This window comes from Schistocerca serialis, chromosome 1 (genome assembly GCF_023864345.2).
Source record: "Schistocerca serialis cubense isolate TAMUIC-IGC-003099 chromosome 1, iqSchSeri2.2, whole genome shotgun sequence".
NCBI lineage: Eukaryota > Metazoa > Arthropoda > Insecta > Orthoptera > Acrididae > Schistocerca > Schistocerca serialis.
This window is the reverse complement of record NC_064638.1, coordinates 441823936-441842227: the sequence shown is the minus strand read 5'-3', so window position 1 is coordinate 441842227 and position 18292 is coordinate 441823936.

Genomic DNA, 18292 nt, shown 5'->3' with positions numbered 1-18292 from the left:
GAACGGGAACAGACAAGGGCGTGCCCAGGATCTGGACTGGGGGGGGGGGGCAGGTCATACTAGTCTCAGGAAACAAGGACTCGAGACAACATACAGCACTTCTCATTAAATAAAACAGTAAATCAGTGAAAAACTGCTTTTAATAAACATTTTAAATACAAGAATGAAATTGTACAATCCGAGAAAACATGCAGCATTCCTTATTAAATAAAACAGTAAACTAGTGAAAAACTGCGAACCCCTCGCTGGGTACGCCCATGGGAACAGAAGTTAAAATTCAGTTATTATAGTTCTCATAACAGTGCTGTGAGGCCTAACAAAGGTTTTCGTATCTGTAACTGTTGTTAATTTCGTTTAGTATAGGTACACAAGGAAGAGGAGAAAACGTGTGTGCATAAATGTTCCTCTGAGTCCTAGTTTTAGACACAGACACGCGGCACGGAGAGAAGTTCCTCGGGGAGCAGGCGAGCAGAGAGTCGAGTGTCGGCGCCTTTGTGGCCGCCACTCAGTCCAGAGCGAGGCGCGGGCTTGTTTTTTGGCCTGCAGGCAGCGCGTGCTCCTGCGCGCAGCCGCCGCCTCCGGCGCCGTCTGTGGAGTCGTTTATGCCGCCACGGCGCGTGGCCCGGGGCGAACTGCAGAGTTGCAGCCACCGCCTGCTGCCTGCGGCGGCCGCCGTCTGCCGATAAAAGGCGCCGACGCTTCCGGCCCGAGAGCCACTGCCCCACCACTGTCTACTGCAGCGGCCGGTTTCTCTCGCTCTTCTCACATCGCTCCTGCCAAATGCTGTAGACGTAGTAGGCGTGGCCGATTACTATAGCACGCCCACGATACGGTGGCTGATGCGTGGTGACCAGTTTTCATCCAAACCGTTGGACGAGCTCATGCGTTTGTTAGGAAGGAAGGCCGATAAATGTTTTCCACCTTGCGAGCCGGCCACCGATGACAGAATCAGGGCGTGGTCTCTGCAGCCTTTCTCAAAAGATTTTACGGAAACTATTCCCCCCCCCCTCCCCCCCCCCAAAAAAAATAATAATATCATTTGTGCTTCACTTATAGCTTTACATGTAATGTTCCTGATGACGTGCCCAACATGTTTGGTTGCATATTACATAATATGTTATTACGCATGAAATTTAGCTAAATATTGAATTTTTCTTTAGACATGGGTAAAGGTATCTATCTGTGACCCATCTTGATCTGACGTAGCACACTCATTTGCAATAGTGCCACGCCAGCGACAAAGCCGGACTGAAATAACCACAAAATTCCTCAAATTTCATATATGGCTTCAGATATCTAAATGAGATTTTGAAAAATGAGGGCACTCAAAGAGGAGGGTACTTTACAATTTTGTTATTACGTAAAACGTCATTATCTACCGTGCTACTCCAGTAACTACAGACTTTTTCGATGAAAGAATGTAATTTTTAAGGGCCATCAATAGCTTGTGGAGCGAAAAATTCTACGGGTTTTGGAACAACATATGTGAAGAAATAGCGTGTTTGTTTTTCTAATGAGGAAAGGATCACTTCTTCTGGGTAGTAAAGGACAAAATACACATTATTGTTTCAGAAATACTGTACCGACTCTTGTGTCATTTGTTTGTTGCTCATTTCTGCTAGCTATTGCTGTTTTGAAAATAACTGTTTCCCATTTTCTATAATAAACTAATACATTAACACCATCGAAATTTTACGAGTAAACATTACTCGTTTCAAAAACAGTTTACTTAAAAATCAGAACATCTAGCGTCACTGCTAAAACAGATTGATACACCGGTTTTCTACACTGTAATTAGTAAAATTGAAAGAGAACTATTATAACCGCGATCAAATAAATACTGACAAATACCAGTTATTGAGAACTAAAATATCGGTATCCGTTTTAACGGGTCGGCTTTCCCCAAGCTTAATTACTAGTAATGTTCACATGGGCTGCTCGTTCCGTAATTCACCTGAACGCCCCAGACATCTACTACCAGAATCACCCCCATTTCACTCTCTGGTAATGTAGCTGTTGTAATAGCAGGGGTAGCTCAGGTAGATCGGACACGTAAGCTGTTTCGAATTTATAGTTTTTTCTGTAGATTGTATTAGAACTTTGATACTTCATACCCAACAGTTCTGAAAACTGTGTTCTACCAAACGTATAGTAGGACTGAAAAATATGTTACCTAATACAATTATAAAATTCCGTGTCATAATGTAGCATATCGGTATGCTTCCACACTGCTGGAAAAAATTAATACACCCATTTAGATGTTTCCAGTTCATTCAAAAGTTATTGTTGCAACAGTGTATAAGGAATACATGAAATGATTACATTTACATACCACACCCGGTTCTGAGTTACTAGGTATCGACCCATATTGAAACACCCGCGTTACGGCTTGGTGTAGCCTACAGAGATGACAACGCAGGAGCTGACGCTGGCGTCCATTCAGTCGTACATGCGGCGAATACTTCCTGGAATATGTTATTCCACGCCTGCTCGACCTTTTCACGTAGATCTGTTAAGACTTTCTGGCCACTTCTCGTCACATCATATCCCACACGTGCTCGATTGCAGAAAAGTCAGGAGGTCATGCTAGCCAGGGAGGTTGTTGCACGTTTTGCACAGCACACTGAGTTTCACGGGCAGCGGTTAGGCGAGCATTGTGTTGTTGGAAAAACAAATCACCTTCCTGTTGCATGAACGGCGAAAGAACGAGCCCAACAACATTCTGCACGTAACGAGCGCTGGTTAGCGGCCTCTCCAGAAGATGAAAGAGAGTTGTAAGCTTATCGCACTCCAGACCATAAGGTCTGGGACAGGGCCAGTGTAACTTGAATGAATGCACTCTACGGGACAGAGCTCACCAGGTCTACGTCGTATCCGCAAACGAACATCACTTGCCTGCAGGTAGTATCTGCTTTCACTGCTGAAGACCACGGCGCGCCATTTCATCTTCCAAGTGACATTCAGACGACACCAGCTGAGCCGTGCTACTGTGGTGTGATTGGAAGACAGGCTAAAAGTCTGCGGGCCCGTAGTCTCCCACTGCAAACTATCGGTTCGCAACAGCTCGTATTGACACGTGTGGATTCACAAGCCAGCCCTCCTATCTCTGTTGTCGTAGCTGTACCATCTGCTACTGTTGCCCTCACAGTACGACAATCCCGCCAATCGTCTGTGCTGTGTGGACGTCCAGAACCCCGTCTACTGCTGTGAGAATATTCACGTGACCACTGGTATCAACATCGTTTACAACTGACGCAGCATGTCCAGTTTATGTGTCACTTCTCCGAGAGGACCATCCCGCCACTTGGATGGCACAATTTGATCCCTTTCAAGCTCTCTCAGTTGTCTGTAGCAAGCACGAGTGCGACTCCGTATCAATGTTGCCTGCTTGTTTCTCGCGTTTGCACTGAACTTAGCCTTCACCACGTGAGCAATCCCTATTAAAAGGTAGACACAGCGCTCTGATAGCTACGTAGCTGCGTTATCTGTTGGCGGACAAAGCTGAAACCGTTGTCAGTACATGTACTATCCCCCAGGTGGAATATGCCGTCATCGGATCAAACCTGACATCGTATATCCACATGTGCTAATTTCTTTCCGTCAGTGCATTGTAAAATTCGACAGAGATAGGTCATATGTAAAAACTCTCCTACTAGTTTTGGTGGAAAATAGTTGTACATGATTGATTTATGAAGATTTTTGTGAAATAGTGTTTAATTAAATTCCCAAGCATGACGAAGTTTTACAGAAGCTCGAAATTTAAGGCGAATTTCTATGCGGGGTGTTTCCACAACGAAACTCTGTCGCGAAATCTGGCAGAAAACCGAAAGAGATTCTTGTTGTATGTAAAGTACACCAGTGGCAAGACGCATTCAGTACCGGTTCAAACGGCTCTGAGCACTATGGGACTAAACATCTGAAGTCATCAGTCCCCTAGGACGAGAACTACTTAAACCTAATTAACCTAAGGACAACACACACATCCATGCCCAGCCAGGATTCGAACCTACGACCGTAGCCGTCGCGCGGTTCCAGACTGAAGTGCCTAGAAACGCTCGACCACAACGGCAGGCCCATTCAGTACCTTCAACAACAATGGTGACGTTATTGATGACAGCGCCACTAAGCTCAGATACTAAATGCGGTTTTCTGAAATTGCTTCAAAAAAGAAGATGAAGTAAATATCCAGAATTCGAATCAAGAACAACTGCCAATAAGAGTAATTAAGAAGCAGATATCCTTGGTGTAGCGAATCAGCTTAAAACATTTAAGAAAGGCACGGCTTCCAGTCCAGATTGTGTACCAGCCAGGTTCCTTTCAGAGTATCCTAACACAATGGCTCCATACTCAGCTATCATATACAGCCGCCCGCTCGTAGAAAGATCAGTGTATCATTAACGTCGATTTGGAATAGGATTTTGGAACAAATACTGTGTTCGAACATTAGGAATCACCTAGAATGAAGCGATTTATTGACAAACATCCAATATGGATTCAGAAAATATCGTTCTTGTGTAACACAGCTAGCTCTTTATTTTCACCAAGTACTGTGGACAAACGACGTCAAATTGATTCAATATCATTAGTTTAGATAAAGCTTTTGACACCGTGACTCATAAGTGACCTCTAATTAAATTGCGCAGTTATGGAGCGTAGTTTTAGTTGTGTGACTGGATTGGTGATTTTCTGTCAGAAATGTCACACTTCGCAATAACTGACGGAAAGACATGGAGTACAGAACTAATGCCTGGTGTTCCCTGAGGAAATGTTACAGGCCCTCTGTCCTTCCTGATCTACATAAACGATTTAGGAGACAATCTGAACAATTCTCCTAGATTTTTTGCAGATGATGCTGCCAGGCACTTAAATGTGATTTGCAGAGTATCCTTGTAGATGTAGATTTACCGTCATGTAATGCCATCAGATAATCAAAATGAATAAAAAAATTATTTAGACAAGATACTTGTATGGCGTGAAAGTGGAAATTGGCTCTAAATCAGGAAGAAGTGTGAAGTCATCCACATGAGCACTAAAACAGATCAGCTAAATTTCTGTTACACGATAAATCACACAAATCTAAACGCTCTAAACCCAATTAAATGGTTAGGGATTATAATTACGAATGTCTTAAACTGGAACGATGGCTTAGATAACGTCGTGGGGGAAGCAAACCGAAGACTGTGATTTATTAGCAGAACACTTAGAAAATGTGACAAGTTTACTAAAGAGCATACTTACACTCCACTACTCCACCCTCTTCTGGAGTTTAGCTGTGAGATGTGCCATGTGCGATCTGCATTCTAATAAATCTTAGATTTACTCTCAAAACAACAGGATTATTATTCTGCGCAAGGTTTGTACTATCATTGTCTTACATGGAAGTAATTTAATAAAAATATAAATTTGTTAACTTTTTAATACTATTTTGTCTTTGCATTTTGGTCGATTATATTTTTGGCTGGTTCTGTCGGACATGAAATTGTAATGTCTGGAAAAAGTCAAATTTGTTAAAAAACATTTAACTGAAGTAAGTAGAAGTTGTACAGCATGGTATTAATATTCTGTGTGGGGAGAAAGTTGACTAAAATAACAGGAATTCATAAGAAAGTCAGAGGTTATAGTTTTGAACTGAATAGGCTTAAACCAAAATAATAGTTTACTTTTTAGTAAAAAAACATCTGTCTCAAGTATAGCACAGTCCAGGCCTGTTCGCCGATCTGCTCTTGTCTCGCGTTCACGCCTCACTGGTGAGCCACCGCCTGCCTCACGGCGAGTAAATGGATGAGGAAGGGGAGGGGATGGGAGGAGAAATCGGAACAATGCAGCTCGAAGCGAGAAACTGTCGTCGGCGATTCCATTCTGCGGCCGCTAATAGTTCTACGGAGATGTATCTCTTCACGGTCGCTAATTAATACATTTCATGGCAAATTTCTAAAATTTCCTTAACTGTTGCACCGGTGAAAAATGACAATGGAATGAAATTTAATTTCTTCATGGCAAAGGGCATGGGACAGCTAAGTACGAAACATGATGTTTGTTATGACTGCTGCAGCCTTATGTTGAATGTAATTTAAGGACGAAGTTTAAAGTGACTTCAACGTTTATTTCCCGGCTGTTTTATTCACAAGTTAAACATAGAAACACTGCATGTCAATGAATAGCGCTTCTGTGCTACAAAAGATGAATTTAACCTAAAAAAAAACAAGCGTAAAACACGAAAAAGTGTAACATGGCGGCAAATTGTATGTACCACATAATACGTTTATTGTATGTATAAAAAGAAACACGTATTAGAGCGCACTGAAGATGCTTCCCAAATAAAAGAATCGAAACGCGTTTGGCAATAAACAAACTGCCTTCAGTTAGTTGCATAGACGGAACATACTTCCACGAACAACTTAGTTTTCTTTTCAGTAAGGCATAAATGTCTAGTGGCACGTTCTCAGCAGAGATAATTAGAAGTTAAACGTTTAAACTGATGTCTGTCAGTGAGTTTGTGTGTGTAGTTATCGCTATCTTCACTGCGGAAAAAGCCGCTAATATGTAGGTCCAAATGTCGACATATTCATAGCTGAAAACTTATGAAATAGTGGAAATTTTTGTTGAAGAAAATTTTTATACGCGTCCACAAGACTTATTCTAATATGAAACTTGTAACTCAACTGCCTACCACACTGCAGGTCTGTAAGGTCTTACTGTACCTATGCATCCTGCACTGATGTGCTGTAAAGTGATACTGGTGTGTCTGACCTTCTCTTTGAGGTTCCTAACGTGACCAAAATACTACTTTCCACTTTAAGCACTGCGCCAGTAAGTATGTACACTTGCTTTTAAATCTATGGCGAACTCAACATATTGTTCGCTTCGGCACGATCAGTGCGGAGGATTGCAACCGAAGAGGCCCGAATTCGATTGTCGGGTGGGACTGAGTATCGCGTTGTTCCCATGCTCCTATCATCATAGCTGACAATCCGCTATTGAAATGGCCGTATGAGCACGGTTCGAAAGCCTATAATTAAAAAAGGGAGAAAAATCTTAACATATTGTCATTCATCTGAAGTCATCGCAAGCTTGGCCTACAGAACGACGTCTGACAGCCACAGCGTACAGCGAGCGCTCACTACTCAGACGGCACGCTAGCACAGGGACTCGTGGTCGCCTAGCCGCCTCCGGAACAAGCCTGATTTATATCGTCGTAATTCTCGCAATTCAAGTTACGCCCGTATCATTCGCGTTAGAAATCTGTGTAAGACGAATATATTCATCTCCATCAGCTCCCCTAGTCAGCTTATTTCTTGCTTAGACCTGCTGCTCGCTGCGAAATCATGTTTTCAGCAGTCCTCAGCTTTCATGTGGCTTCATAAAATAATTATTTCTGTCTTCCTGAACTGATATTTTTTCCCAGTTGCTCTGCATGTTTCTGCACTAGTTTTAAGAAGTCATCTTTACTCAAAGGCGTAAACTGACTATCTAAAGCTTTTTATGTTCGTACAGTACTGTTCCTTGTTCGTCGATTAGTGTTCTCAAATAAAGTTTCTTTTTTTTCGTTAACCATCTTAACGGCTCTTTGTTTTCCCGTAAAGCTTTAAATTTTTCATGTAATGTACTATCAGAAATTGAGTGTTTCTCATTTACTTCGCTGTCATTTCAAGAAGTCTAAGTTTTTTACTCCTTCCTTCGTGTTACTGTCATCCTTTTTATGTCGAGACTTGTCCAGCTGTGCCTAATAAAAAAATAACAGTAAAAATTTGTATGCAGTTTATTTTCTCCGGTACAAGCCGAAATGGCTTTGCCCAATACAACCCGAAAGTAACGCTGTCTTAGTTTAACATTTCCGTCATTACTGAGTCTAAACATTGCCATAGTCTAAAATGTTTAAAATAACGTTGTGTCTAAAGATACGATAAAAATGTGATATTACATTGATACAAACAAACCACAACACTCTAACGTCAAGTTTGTGCATGGAAAAAGTCGCTACAACCATGTAACGTGTTGCTAAACCTAAATGTGCTGTTGTTTTGATTCAGAAGTTTATCATGCTCCAAAGGGGCGTTGTCGCCACAGGCCAACGCTACGAGAGCAAGTACTACCTGCAACGTTTTGTCTCATTCCGCACCGTCGTTAGGGCTAGGGTATTACAACCCCATGCACAGCTTGCAGTACAACCAATAAAACACAACTGGCTTTGTTTGGGCTGTTGGCGTGACTGGGAGCCATGTGCTGTTAATGAATGGCACCCCATTGTGTTCTAGAATGAAACGCAATTCTACGGCATCCTGTACGTAGGTTATGCGGTAACCTAGGGGAAGGTTCCATTCTTAACGGTGCTTAACGGACATCCTGCGCCCTCACGTGTAACGTCTCCTGAGATTGTATCGTGGTGTCATTTTCCAGCACGACAATGCTCGTCCGCACACGGCCCGTGTCTCTCTGAAATGCCCTCGTGGTGTTGAAGCAATCTCACTGCCAGCAAGATCCTCAAGGTAGTCCCCATCAGAAGACGTGTGGGACGAGCTCAGATGCGTTCCCTGTGTCAGTATCAAGTATATCAATGACCTGTTACAGTAGCTGTGGCCCAACTTGCTTCAGGTGAGGATATTAATTATTTAAGTAGTGTTCTGCTGTACGGCAGGTCTTGTCATGGGGGAAGCCTCGTCAGAGAGATCCTCCGCATGAGCGTCTAGGGAAGTAATTCCAGTTTTGGTTTCCCGTCACCTTCCACTGATGATGATGAAATGATAATGAGGACAACACAACACCCAGTCCCTGAGTGGAGAAAATCTCCGACCCAGCCGGGAAGAGAACCCGGACCCCTTGGCGTGACAGACCACGGCGCTGACCAATTAGCTGTCGGGGCGGACTCACGTGAGGATACAAGGTCCTTATGACTCCCTTCCCAACCGAACCACTCTATTCGTCCAGGCCAGAGGGGGTGCAACGGTATACTGATAAACGGATTTATACTACGAAGTTATTCGTAAATTTGACTCGATATTTTAATTACTGCAATAAAATCACGTACCCTCTCAAAACGTGAAGATTAATTTCGTTTCCTCTTTCTCTTCTGGATGCTTCACTTATTTTGTCATACAGTGTACGTATGACTTTCTTTAACATGTTCACTGCCGTGTGGCTGCCGGCTGCCAAAGCAGAACTGCACGCCTGACGCAATGTGCCTCATCTGGCTGGAAGGTGAAACATCTGTCGCTAAAGCCGTCCTCACACGGGACGGGATAGTCAACGCTGACGTGGACGCGGATGGGACACCCGACCACAGAACAGACGCCGCCGTCCGCAGACGGGACGAGCTGGTTAACCTGATTTGTGCTCAGCGCTTCCCGGCCGCCGTTGCCGGCTTTATTTAGCTCGCAAACAACACAGTTTCTTTACGACAATGGATGCGTTTAAAGTAGCTGCGATAACAGTGCTGGTGATTGTCACAGAAGAGCGGTGTTCATCGTGAAGAAGAACTCGGCTGGTCGATGTCTTGAACAGCGAATTACCGGTAGACAAACACTACATAACGCTTTCCACGATCTTTGCACAATACTAGTAAAAGTTATTCGTTAATTCGATTGCATTTTCATCCCATTTTTGAGTTTTAAATTGGATATAGTTAAGATATAGTATCTAACGTCAATTTGTGCATGCACAATATTAATCATTCTCGATGTTGCATTGACTGGCGACACGCTGAAATAACGTACTCCATGACATATATTTCATGATCGAGATTCGTTTCGTAATTTCGTTCGAATGCAAGACGAGATTTTTTAGATGCTGCTCACCATCATTGAAAAAGATGTTTGTCGGCAAGATGCAAACATGAGCCAGTTCATAAACCCAGAGATAGGTTTATATATTTTTCATACAGTTTCAGAACAGCAAAAACACGCAGCGTGTGAATTGTATTTACCTTCAAACATAAGCTGGCAGTCACGTTAAGATTTCTTGCCACTGGAGAAATATTCCCGTCGTTGACCTTTCCAATAAGCATTGCAGTAAATTCATTATTTGTAACAAATAACATTGACTTTCGAGATAATAATTCTATTAAATGAATAAGAGAGATCCAGAATCTTACAGAAAACTATATTTTTGAAGGGGTGGACGCCAATCTGCTACCTTTCTCGTCACAATGCTAATACCCAGAAAGTTCTCAATTTCGCTACAAGTTCGCCACAGCAACATGGCTTCCGTATGTGACATGAACTATCAAAAGACTGCATCTACAACTCTCATTATTTGAAATTTAATATGCAAATTGCACCAAAAAGACTCCCTTTTGTTAGATGATAATTGCGTCTTAGTATTGAAACAGTATACTTTCATAGCACACAAGTTATAACACTACAAACAACGACTACAGGAAGACTTTGACTGCCGATATGTAGTTCCCCGTCATTTTGTTATAACAAATCGTAGCTAAAACGACGCATTTTATAGAGAGTTCCAGTTGCTGATACTTTCAAATAGCTTATATTTATACCGCGTTCTCTAAAGGGTAAGAAAACCCATCAAATACGTTATTTAGCGCCATAAAGTATGGAGATCGCTATGTTCTGCTTGAGACGTACAACTATGTCGCATCTCATTGGCCACGTTCCTCCCCACGAGGCAAAAATCTGACATGCTGGATTGTTTATTTCACGCTCCGCAATATAGTGCAAAGTGGAATTCCACATTGTGACGTCACCAGGTCCTCGTCTGTGTGCGTTTTCACGTCCAGTGGGAGGAAGGCGTAAGCGTGCCGCAGTCAACGTCCTAAGTGTTAAAGTTCACTGTAAGGTTTTGTTACATAATCAGTTTGTGGTATTCACGTAGGACACAGAGTCGGGCTGTCATGATGGGAGATTCTAGGAACCGTATGTCACATAAACTGCCGTTCGTTTTCAAAAGCCTTTCTCATTTATAATAACAAATTAATTAGCATAAAGATGTATGCATAACGATAGAAGAAGTACCTGTTTGCGCACTTTACTGCATTATTAAGCCACGTGGTTTTTTCTCTTGGTTATTAACTTTATGGCCCGTCTTGCAAAACTGGCGTGCCCGCCGAAACGCGCAGCTTCATGTGAAACTATGTCTATCATTTAAACACTGACTTGCAGAATTTTCCTTGACAAAGATAACTCAGAGTTAACTTTTTCATGTATTACTCACAATATACTATCCCCATGAACCATGGACCTTGCCGTTGGTGGGGAGACTTGTATGCCTCAGCGATACAGATGGCCGACCGTAGGTGCAACCACAACGGAGGGGTATCTGTTGAGGGGCCAGACAAACGTGTGGTTCCTGAAGAGGGGCAGCAGCCTTTTCAGTGGTTGCAGGGGCAACAGTCTGGATCATTGACTGATCTGGCCTTGTAACACTAACCCAAACGGTCTTGCTGTATGGGTACTGCGAACGGCTAAAAGCAAGGGGAAACTACAGCCGTAATTTTTCCCCACGGCATGCAGCTTTACTGTATGGTTAAATCATGATGGCGTCCTCTTGGGTAAAATATTCCGGAGGTAAAATAGTCCCCCATTCGGATCTCCGTGTGGGGACTACTCAAGAGGACGTCGTTATCAGGAGAAAGAAAACTGGCGTTATACGGATCGGAGCGTGGAATATCACGTAATCAGGCAGGTAGGTTAGAACATTTAAAAAGGGAAATGGATAGGTTGAAGTTAGATATAGTGGGAATTAGTGAAGTTCGGTGGCAGGAGGAACAAGACTTTTGGTCCGGTGAATACAGGGTTATAAATACAAAATCAAATAGGGGTAATGCAGGAGTAGGTTTAATAATGAATATAAAATAGTAGTGCGGGTAAGCTACTACCAACAGTATAGTGAACGCATTATTGTGGCCAAGATAGACACGAAGCCCATGCCTACTACAGTAGTTCAAGTTTATATGCCAATTGACTCTGCAGATGATGAAGAAATTGATGAAATGTAAGATGAGATAAAAGAAATTATTCAGGTAGTGAAGGGAGACGAAAATTTAATAGTCATGGGTGACTGGAATTCGAGAGTAGGAAAAGGGAGAGAAGGAAACATAGTGGGTGAATATGGATTGGGGGAGAGAAATGAAAGAGGAAGCCGTCTGTTAGAATTTTGCACAGAGCATAACTTAATCATAGCTAACACTTGATTCAAGAATCATAAAAGAAGGTTGTATACATGGAAGAATCCTGGAGATATTAGAAGGTATCAGGTATATATATAATGGTAAGACAGAGATGTAGGAACCAGGTTTTAAATTGTAAGACATTTCCAGGGGCAGATGTGGACTCTGACCACAATCTATTGGTTATGAACTGTAGATTAAAACTGAAGAAACTGCAAAAAGGTGGGAATTGAAGGAGATGGGACCTGGATAAACTGAAAGAAACAGAGGTTGTACAGAGTTTCAGACAGAGCATAAGGGAACAATTGACAGGAATGGGAGAAAGAAATACAGTAGAAGAAGAATGGGTAGCTCTGAGGGATGTAGTAGTGAAGGCAGCAGAGGATCAAGTAGGTAAAAAGACGAGGGCTAGTAGAAATCCTTGGGTAACAGAAGAAATATTGAATTTAATTGATGAAAGGAGAAAATATAAAAATGCAGTAAATGAAGCAGGCAAAAGGGAATACAAACGTCTCAAAAATGAGATTGACAGGAAGTGCAAAATGGCTAAGCAGTTATGGCTAGAGGACAAATGTAAGGATGTAGAGGCTTGTCTCACTAGGGGTAAGATAGATACTACCTACAGGAAAATTAAAGAAACCTTTGGAGAAAAGAGAGCCACTTGTATGAATATCAAGAGCTCAGATGGAAACCCAGTTCTAAGCAAAGAAGGGAAAACAGAACGGTGGAACAAGTATATAGAGGGTCTATACAAGGGCGATGTACTTGAGGACAATATTATAGAAATGGAAGAGGATGTAGATGAGGACGAAATGGGAGATAAGATACTGCGTGAAGAGTTTGACAGAGCACTGAAAGACCTGAGTCGAAACAAGGCCCCGGGAGTAGACAACATTCCATTGAAACTACTGACGGCCTTGGGAGAGCCAGTCATGACAAAACTCTACCATCTGGTGAGCAAGATGTATGAGAGAGGCGAAATACCCTCAGACTTCAAGAAGAATATAATAATTCCAATCCCTAAGAAAGCAGGTGTTGACAGATGTGAAAATTACCGAACTATCAGTTTAATAAGTCACAGCTGCAATATACTAACGCGAATTCTTTACAGACGAATGGAAAAACTGGTAGAAGCCGACCTCGGCGAAGATCAGTTCGGATTCCGCAGAAACGTTGGAACACGTGAGGCAATACTGACCCTACGACTTATCTTAGAAGAAAGATTAAGGAAAGGCAAACCTACATTTCTAGCATTTGTAGACTTAGAGAAAATTTTTGACAATATTGACTGGAATACTCTCTTTCAAATTCTACAGGTGGCAGGGGTAAAATACAGGGAGCGAAAGGCTATTTACAATTTGTACAGAAACCAGATGGCAGTTATAAGAGTCGAGGGGCATGAAAGGGAAGCAGCGGTTGGGAAGGGAGTGAGAAAGGGTTGTAGCCTGTCCCCGATGTTATTCAATCTGTATATTGAGCGAGCAGTAAAGGAAGCAAAAGAAAAATTCGGAGTAGGTATTAAGGTCCATGGAGAAGAAATAAAAACTTTGAGGTTCGCCGATGACATTGTAGTTCTGTCAGAGACAGCAAAGGACCTGGAAGAGCAGTTGAACGGAATGGACAGTGTCTTGAAAGGAGGATATAAGATGAACATCAACAAGAGCAAAACGAGGATGACGGAATGTAGTCGAATTAAGTCGGGTGATGCTAAGGGAATTAGATTAGGAAATAAGACACTTAAAGTAGTCAAGGAGTTTTTCTATTTGGGGAGCAAAATAACAGATGATTGTCGAAGTAGAGAGGATATAAAATGTAGGCTGGCAATGGCAAGGAAATCGTTTCTGAAGAAGAGAAATTTGTTAACATCGAGTATAGATTTAAGTGTCAGGAAGTCGTTTCTGAAAGTATTTGTATGGAGTGTAGCCATGTATGGAAGTGAAACATGGACGATAACCAGTTTGGACAAGAAGAGAATAGAAGCTTTCGAAATGTGGTGCTACAGAAGAATGCTGCAGATAAGGTGGGTAGATCACATAACTAATGAGGAGGTATTGAACAGAATTGGGGAGAAGAGGAGTTTGTGGCACAACTTGACAAGAAGGAGGGACCGGTTGGTAGGACATGTTCTGAGGCATCAAGGGATCACAAATTTAGCATTGGAGGGCAGCGTGGAGGGTAAAAATCGTAGAGGGAGACCAAGAGATGAATACACTAAGCGGATTCAGAAGGATGTAGGTTGCAGTAAGTACTGGGAGATGAAGAAGCTTGCACAGGATAGAGTAGCATGGAGAGCTGCATCAAACCAGTCTCAGGACTGAAGACAACAACAACAACAACAATACTAGCCCAACGCAATCTGACTACTATACAGTGACAACATGACTTCCAATAATAATAAAAAAAGAATGACCTTGAATTGCAAGAAACCGTAACAATAATAAAAATCCAAAAAAAATTAAATTAAAGAAATATCAAACTACATCCAACGCTGTTAATTGCCTAAACCTATTTCAATCTCCAATCTCAATTTTTTATAAGTCACGTACCTCACAGAAAATCTTCATAACACCAACTTCAGTAATTACAGGAAGTAGCAACTACAGCCAGCTACTACTATAGACGAACTACTAGGAAGCATATGGCTAGCAAAAGAGAGATTTTGTTGAAGAGCAATAAATGTATTTAGAAAATTTTTCCTTATTCATGTGATATTGAAAGGTGGCTACACTGAGCCACAGCGCCAGAGATTGCGCCAAAGAGTTTTATTCCGCCGCCTCCACTGGCAGTGCTTGTTGAGATGTGGTAGTGGAGAGTGCGTGTTCAGAAGTTGTGGTGGTTAGTGCCTTGCTGAGAGGATGTTGATAGCTGTACTTTTTGAGGCCATCTCGTGTGCAGTTGTTTTGATGGGCTAGACAGCAGATGTTGTTCGAATGGAAATGTTGTAATGATCAGAGTGGATTTTTAGTCAATATATATGAAGGTAAAAAAAAACATTTTTTTATTTTTTCATTTCAAATGTCATAACTAACAATGTCTCTTGTCACAGGTTCAGTCAACAAAGCATCTGGCTTATGTTCATGTATTAGAGTGTAATTCTGGTTTGTATGTGCAATTATAGTATTACTGTTTTTTTTAATTACTTCAGTGTAAATGGTGCTTTAAAGCATCTTGTCGTATTGAGGAAGAACCGTGCCAGATGTGTACGTTGAGTCACATTTCCACACACAGAACAGTTACATTTGTGCTTTATTGTTTCGTAGCTTTTATAGTTGCTGGGGACTTAATTAATTAATTGTGTTAACGGAAGTTTTGTTTCATTCTTTGTTGTTATTCTATGCAGTCAGATTGCGTACTAATACTGGTCAGGGCCAACCGGTTACGAGACTGCGTAATCGGACAGTCAGCTACTAAAATTAAAAATATTTGCATTGTATTTAATTAAGCCCCCATGCAACATTCAGTTTCAGAAATTATACAGTTGTCAATCATTCCACTACCCAAACATTACCAACAACATCCATCCTCAGTTTACAACGCATGTCATTCTAAGTCTCCACTAAGAATACCATGTCCATACACTTCCCTATCCACTCCCTAACTGCTAGTCCGTCCAACCACAGTGCCTCTTGCCGAGGGCGGACAGCGCTGTCAGCAATATTAATATAGTCTATAGCGCTGCCAACATACAAACAGGCTACTTACACATTTACTGAAGCAGCTATTCTCAACCAAACCGAAGGAGCCGATGGGATAGTCATCAAAATCCAAAATAATGAATACTTTCACCGTGCTTCATCTCCAAAACAAGTTTTAAGATTAATCATGCCATTCTTGACAGAATGGCGAAGAAGAACGTCTATTGGACATATGAAATCGTTACAGTAGAAAAAGAAATAACCGCATTCTAAGTCGTAGACATCGTCGGATCCTGCACCAGCCAGGACACAGTGGTTTGTTGGAACCTGCGTCAGGACCAACTCGCTTTGTGCTTGTACCGCCTCGGGCTATACACATGTACGCGCACCGCGACAAATTTTAATTAATCCTCTTTCATGGCGTATTTTTCTGGTCCACAAAGTGTATGTGGTCGCATCACAGCCTTTTTCTCTTCATCGCGTTCGTACTCTTTTTTTAAACACATTTCCAAAAGCGGTCCAAAGTGTAAATAGCAAAAAGTGTATTTAATTTTAGAAGCACAGAACAGTGTTCACTGTAATGAAATTTTCTTGCTCAAGCAACACATTTTCCACTATGCATTGGAAATTTTTAAATACCCGCCAGATATTTTTGTAGTTATGGTATTAATATGACGTTAAAAATCTATAACCTAACCAGAGTCAAATGATTTCTTGAAGTTCTTACGATCGGCAGTTTCATTTTTAACTGCGTGCTGCGAACAAAACACGAGATAGAAATTAATAAATGCTCCAAGAAGGCAGTATCATCACACTTAAATTATTTATGATCGACTCCTAGACGAACGTCTCATAATAACCATTGAGTATGTTGCGTTGTCACATGATGCGGTAGGTGGTGTGCGACAGCTGTAACATATGTAATGAAAGACATGTTTCTGCAGCTACACCATCGGCTGCTGTAAAGACTTTATTAAGTTTCTGACCATCTTGTAGCAGAGGTATAAAATTCGTTATAGAATTTTGCTTTTCGATGTATTTAACAAATTTTCCTTAATAGTGACTCAAATAGGTGAACTTCAGTTATCAAAAGTATCTTTAATATAAATGGCGATTATTCTGTTTAAGTCAACATTAAGTCAATTATGATTAATACATTAAAATGCAAAATGTTGTAACGAATTTTTGACCACTCTCAGAAGATAGTCCATATAGACCGAAACTGGTATCAACTAATAGAGTCTATGCAGCAGCTGATGGTTTAGCTACATAAATAGGTTTGTCGTTAAATATATAATTACATTTATTCATATCACCAAGGCATCAGTGGAGTCTGTGACTGTCTTACGAAGTCATACAGTTTTGCTTGAGTTACATTTCATTTCTAATAGCAGCCTTTTATATTACGTTTCGGCAGCACACTGTATTCTTCAGGTGCCCATGTATTATTATTCTGTTGTTATTGTAGTAACTATTCTCTGAAATACGGTTTTTCCGTTATAATGCGAGTGTCTCCTCAGGTCAGAAGAGATGTAATTTATTTATATCACATAGTATTTGTATGATCTACACGCTATGAAATAGTTATACCATAAAGAAGAGAGTTGTCGACATCAGCCGCATGAGGGCACTGAAATAACTCATTGGCTACAAGTGAAAATTTGTGCCAGACCGGGACTCTAGCTTGTACACGAGCGATGGCAATATTCGATTTAGATATGCGAGAACGTTTCCCATCCAACCCAAATTCTCGACTTGTCGCACACACTACTTCCGTAGCGTCCCTCTGTCATTATAATAGTAATATCTAAGCGTCGATGGCATTTCATTATATCTTCAGTGTGAATGCACCCTAGCTCCAAACTTTCGCGGGAATCAAGCAAGATGCTACGAGGAATGAGGAAAATGGTCGGAGGGTACAGGCGGGGTGGTGCTACGGAAGTAGTGCCTGCATAAGTTGGAAATCTGGGTTGGACAGGAAGTAAACTCAGCCAAACTGATAGCCGGCACGGTTGCTCAACGTTTTGTGTAGGCGGCTGGCTGCTCTTTGTAAAAAATAATAATAATCAAAAAGCTGAGTGAAGGATTCAATGACGAATTTGAAGGGGTGTCATCTGACGCCCGCCCGGATCAAACGCTGAGAGTAATGTTGTTGTTGTTGTAGTCATCAGTCCTGAGACTGGTTTGATGCAGCTCTCCATGCTACCCTATCCTGTGCAAGCTTCTTCATCTCCCAGTACTTACTGCAACCTACATCCTTCTGAATCTGCTTAGTGTATTCATCTCTTGGTCTCCCTCTACGATTTTTACCCTCCACACTGCCCTCCAATGCTAAATTTGTGATCCCTTGATGCCTCAGAACATGTCCTACTAACCGGTCCCTTCGTTTTGTCAAGTTGTGCCACAAACTCCGCTTCTCCCCAATTCTATTCAATACTTCATCATTAGTTATGTGATCTACCCATCTAATCTTCAGCATTCTTCTGTAGCACCACATTTCGAAAGCTTCTATTCTCTTCTTGTCCAAACTATTTAT